This window comes from Drosophila gunungcola, chromosome 3R, assembly GCF_025200985.1.
Source record: "Drosophila gunungcola strain Sukarami chromosome 3R, Dgunungcola_SK_2, whole genome shotgun sequence".
Classification (NCBI taxonomy): domain Eukaryota; kingdom Metazoa; phylum Arthropoda; class Insecta; order Diptera; family Drosophilidae; genus Drosophila; species Drosophila gunungcola.
In genome coordinates, this window is record NC_069139.1 from 27,866,818 (window position 1) to 27,872,849 (window position 6,032).

Below are 6,032 nucleotides of genomic sequence, written 5' to 3' on the forward strand. Positions count from 1 at the left end.
AAGACCGAAGGGTCTGGCCCTGGTCCAATGAGTCCTGACCAAATGTCGCCCTCCAACTCTCGGCCTCGACGTGGTGTCACAAAAGGCAACAAGCAAATCCAATAATACAATTTATTATCAATGCCAGACCTCGAAACCACCCCTGCATGCCCGGGGTATCAAGGAAACGGGGGGTGGCGGCATCATAAATAACGCCACAAAAAGCCCGCCAGGATCGCAGTTACGAAACATGTTGCGGTACGAGGCGGAGGAGGACTGGCTGGAATGTCTTTGCTACATGCAACACAATACAATTAAAACCTAATTAGGGTTTGATTAAGGCTTATTAATTAAATTATAACGCCAGGCGTAAGTAATATGCAATTCGTTTTAATTAAATCGCAAGGGATGCGAACTGGGGAATGTGAGGCAGAAACGCCACCGAATTGTGTCTTGTATTAGTCGCAGTCAGCTGCATCTGACGGATGCACATACTCGCACTGGCCGTTGTGCAAGCACCGAAAAAAACTGGCACAAATGTCACGCAGCCAGATACGGATACGCCGCCACAGAAACAGATACAGATACAGCTACAGCTACAGCTAAAGATTCAGATACCGATCCGAAACAGCTATGGGTACGGATACCAGAGGCAAATACAAATAACGCAACTTATGGGCCGACTTCTGGGCCATATCTGTAGCTAGAGAAGATTACGTTGGCGCAGTTGCCAGTTGCGGATTTGCTCTGGCTTTTGGCGCAGTGCAAACAGAAATAAAATCCGACACGAAAAGGAAAGGCAAATAAAAAATAAATATCTTGTGCTAAAAAGCAAACACAGATACGGTTACGGTTGAGGTGCGCTGTCGAGCCCATGTAAACGTATCTGTGAGTCCGCATCTGTATCTGTATCTGCGTCCGTAAATGTAGCTGTATCCGAGAGATACGCATAAGGCCGGCCGGCTGGCTATTAAGGGGCGTTTCATTTTATGTTTCATTTGCGCCGACGTCGCTGATGACGACAAAATGATAATGACTCCAACAAAAGCAACGATGACGGAGACGTTGCTGGCTACCTGTATGAATGAGCGCTCGATTTGTGGGCCATTCGAGCGGGGGAATCGCCGGGGGTTCCCACATATTTATAGTGTGGACTGGCTGCAATGAATGGCCGGTCTGGTCCCCCTCCTCATCCCCTCTCTTCTGGGCCAAGTTAGGCGCATGACTAACACCACTGGCTCGCTACAACAACAAGCAGCCAGCTCGGCAACAACTATAAAAACAACCAAAACTACGACATCGTCAGCGCAGCTTGTCGTGTCATCGTCGACGTTGTTGTCGTGCAACTGTAAGCAAAAAGATACAAGGCAAAAAAAACTGGTCAGTCACGAGGGCGAAGTTAGAATACTCTGGCAGATAGATCGCAAAATATATTGTAAAATAAGTCAAACTTAATTAAAAGTAATAACGAAACAGCACCAGAATGATAAATTAACGATTGCAAAAGCAATAAAACTGTCTAAAAGCGTGTGTTTAACTTATATATTAACAGTCCCATTTATTTCAGTCAAATATAAATAAATATACGATTTCGAACATAATGTTTTAAAGACTTTTTTTATTCCATGGCTTACTAATGACTTCAAATTTGGGAGTAACTTAATAAAAACAGCTAGAAAAGTCATGTGAGCATGTACATATATGTTGTAAAAGAATGGAATTCCTTAGATTTTCGCCTATTTAGAAATAATAAATATTGAGCTTTTGGATAAACAATCTTCATAAAAGCATAAAGCATAAAAGCACACAAAGTCTTATTTATGAAAATTAATATTATTCCAAAGCAGCCCATATTGTATAAACCAAATGTATATTTTCTTAAACTAAATAGATTGGTAGCCTAAGATTATTATGTTATTATGATAGGCCAGAAATATCTGTTTATTTTTTGTTTACTTAAAGTTTAAATAATCACATACTGACCACTTCTGTCTAGTAAGAGTATCTGAAAGAAGTTCGTTCTAAAAGTGGATATATAATCTGATAAGACAAACGAGTTTGACGCTTCAAATAAATGTTTGCCAGCTCTTCGGTACCCTTTCCCTTTCCCCTTCTCCTTCCTCCTGGCAGAGTAACCTTTTTATGTGAGCTCATGTTCGGATCCATCTCTATTTATGGTGCGACGCATGATGCTCCTGCTTCCCATGTTGAGCGCGCAATTTAATCTAGCCGCCGGCATCTGGCGGATGCGAAAGAGTATCCGAAGTTTCCAAGTGCGATTCGGTCAGCAGTTTGCGGCCGGGGAGGAGTTTTCGCATTTATTTGCAATTAATTTTATCTGAACGTCGACAAAAAGTATCCCCAGCCAGAACGCCTCCACATTGACACGTGCTGCGGATGCCAATACGCCGGCCAATGATGATGGGAAAATGTTTCGGATAGTTCGGGCAGGGCCATAAAACCAATGAAATCCGACATCCCATCTCAGGCTCAAACAAATAGATGTGGAGGCAGTGGGCTGATGGCCTTGTCTATGCAACGTGGATGCAGCTAATTTCATTTGACAATCGCTCAGTTTCGTCGCGGGGAGATATTCTTGTGTGTAAGTGCAAAAACATGTTTCCAAGAACTTCAAACTGAGTCGTGTCGAGTCGTGTCGAGTCGAGGGGCAATCATTACAGTGTGGTGGCGAGGATGTCGTTCTGTGGCTCTGATTATACCAGGCTGATAATCAAGCCAGTGCATTGAATGGTCTCGCAGTTGGAGGTCGTTCTAGCCCAAAAGTGCCTCCCCCGCCCAACTTTTACCCTCGAACATTAATGGGCAGCAGGCGGGTAAACGCCCAACGGGGACTGAAATTCGAGGACTGGGGACTGACATGTAGTCGAGAAGGGCGGAGTCGGTAGAGTGAGTATTTGAATTGATAAATCTGGGGTGGAGACAGGGAAACCAAGTGAAGTGGGGCCTGCAGCCGATGAGGAGGATTGACATTAAAGAAAACATTTAAGAAATTTAGATAAAAATGGGAAATGCGACTTCAAATTCGTTATACTGACTGGTTAGGAAATTCGGCTATTGATCAGTAATTTTCTGGCTCAGAAGGTCAGTTTCTAGTCGAAATTATAATGAGTTCTGTAAGGGAACAAAGTCATGTATCTAGTGTGCATTTGATACGATCAAGTTGAGATGCTCCAAGGTTTAATGTTAAACACCTAATGTAGCAACCATCACATAGACATGGCTCTGGGATTACAAATAAAAAAGCCACCTCGAAGAAGACAAAACTAAGAACTGATAAATAAGCTACTTTGCCCTCCGATCGTAAATAATTATGTTTTGAAAACCAATATAAGTCTATTTTAATGTCAAAACGTATAATCATAAAATATAAACCTTAACAGCACGATATAAAATGCTCGACCAAACCACTTTCACAACTCATCTAAAATTAGAACAAGCAATAGTTCGAACAAAGAAATCCAGAAACACATTATAACCACATTAATATCAAATTTTATTGTGTTTACTATATTTCTTTGTACTCGTTGTGGCATTTCAGATGCGGAAAATCTTGAAATTACAAGCTTAGCAATTAACAAACACAAAATATACGTGTCTCCTCAATTTCAGAAATAGAAAAAATAACTTCGCCGAAAAGGCCTGCCATAAACAAACAAATTTTTGTATTGTGTTGGGTAAGGTTGCGATACAAATGGCAAGCCAGAACTAAATGAGGCTCGACTCGCGGCGAAAGACTTGATATTTGAGGCAGAAAAAAACAACATAAACTCAAACAGAAACATTGAGGCGGACAGAGAAGTTGCCATAATGATGGCATAAGTAAGGCTCACAGCAAATGATTGTTATAAAGCGATAAGGCCGAAACGTGGAAAAGCCAGGGAGCGAAGCAGCGAAAAAGCCGAAAACTAGAGGCCAACGAAAATGGCATGGAAAAACTTTGATTGCCAGTGGGCTGTGAAGTTGGGAAGCGAAATGTCATGCCTCCCCCTCGAATCATTAGAAATGACCACCGACTCTGCAGTCCAATCGCTCGCCCCGTGGTTTTGATTAATGAACTTCAATTAAATGCCAAAAAATACGCTGATGGAGGCCCTTAGTTCTCTATATTTATGACTTTGGGGCTCCGGAGTGGGCGGCTGGTCGAGTGGGCTCCTCGCTTAGATATGACTGGAGCCCGCTCCGTAAATGTTTGCTTAATTATGCCCATAAATAATCACGCCCGAGTATGTGCACGGGCATTAATTGGGACTCGCTCTGTCCCTGTCCGCCCCTATTTTGTTACCCTGAGTATGTGTACACTCATAATAATCCGATTTTTTCGTGTCTGTGGAGTGCAAGTCATTAAAATTGGTTGGAAATCGGCGGAGTCATTTCTAGGGTATGATACTATACAGGTAAATGGGTGTCACTCAAGTCTTTGGGGATTGGATGTGATCTAAATGTAATCCTGATTTATTTATTAAAGTGAAAATTGATAAAGAATTGGATTCATTAATTATTTATAATATTAACCAACATTAAAAGATTACAATCAATTTATTATAAATTGAAAAAAACAACAAATTTTATTGTAGAAATAGATAAATTGAATTAATAATGTAGTTCTGAAAAACATCAATTTAAAATTAGATTGACTAAAACTGAACTTGTGGTGTTAAATGAACATATTACTAACATTTTAAATGTGTTTTTTTTTCTGCTTAGCATATGTAGTGGTCTCATGTGTCTTCAAGTTAATCGATTCTTAAAAAATAGAGTGTGCAGCTCAGGTCGTTTACACTCGATCACAAAGCATTTCTTCAACCATTGCTAATGCAATTTGCGACATCATATGACGCCTCTAATTATACGAATTTGGCGCCTTATCTGAAAGCAAACACGACAAATGGGCGGCAATGTGACGCGATTGTACCATGAACAACATGCCATATAGACGGGCCACAAATGCTCTCGGCCAGCCAGACCATTTTCACCTCAACTTCACGACCAAATCGAGAGACAATTACCCGAAAGACGTTTGTGGCATGGCCAACAACAAAATTTGAAACGTCAGTTTCCTTACATTACGAGTTGCCAACATACAAATAGCCAAATCTTAAGCGGCGCACAATGAAAACTACATAAAACGAAATAAAATTGTAGCCAACGAGCAATTAAGACGGCTTGTCTCAGAGCCAAATATGCGGTTTACTTAGCAAGTTTTTGGACAAGGGCGGATCAGTATAAAACTGCAATTCGCGCCTATTGGCGGAAGATAACGCTGACGCAGGCATCCAAGCAGACTGTGAGTAATGCACTGAAAAAAACTTTATTTATTTTTAGTTTTGTCGGCGAAAACTCCGCTACTAAATGTAGCCTTATCATAGATAATATATTTCATGTTACTTTTACTTATTTTAGGTTTCTACATTCTACATTTTAAAATCAACAAGAAAGGAAGCAAACCTCAGCAAGCCGAAGTTCATATACCCTTGCAGCAACATTAAAACTATGATTTACATGCGTATATTTTTAAAATAATTGAAGCTATGATGACTTGCAGCTTAATTATTCAATAGTTCCTGTGACAGATATATGTAATCGTTTTCCGATTTTAATAAAATTAAAAGCGTAACTCTGAACTGTCAAATTAATAATAAGACAAAAAAAATTAAAAAAAAAAATTACAAAATATAAAAGTTACATTAAAAAAAAAAATATATATATTTATTGGCTTTTATGGTTGCTATAAATATAGTCGTCCGATTTTAATGAAATTTAAACCGTAATTCTGAAATATATAATTATTACTATATGTCGAAGAACTAAAAAAAATTAAAAAACAGCAAGGAATAATTTTTTTTCCGATTGTTCCTAAGAACAATGATATAGTCGTCCGATTTTGATGAAATTTAAATCGTAATTCCGAAATATTTAACCATTACTATATGTCGAAGAACTAAAAAAAATTAGACAAGAAAGGAAGCAAACTTCCGAAGTTCATGTACCCTTGCAGCTATTGCAAGAATTAAATATTTTGGAAAACATTAAAA

The 6,032-nt window shown here is 39.4% G+C and overlaps 1 long non-coding RNA gene across 2 annotated transcripts; it reads left to right on the forward strand.

Moving 5' to 3' along the window:
* The first annotated feature begins 732 nt into the window (after positions 1–732).
* On the forward strand, positions 733–5,532 carry LOC128252399 (uncharacterized). Of its 2 annotated transcripts, none has more exons than XR_008267301.1 (3): positions 733–1,327; positions 4,705–5,284; positions 5,401–5,532. It is a non-coding gene; the product is annotated as an uncharacterized LOC128252399 (long non-coding RNA). The 2 variants fall into 2 exon arrangements; XR_008267302.1 differs by lacking the exon at positions 733–1,327 and adding an exon at positions 2,576–2,886.
* The last annotated feature ends 500 nt before the right edge of the window (positions 5,533–6,032 follow it).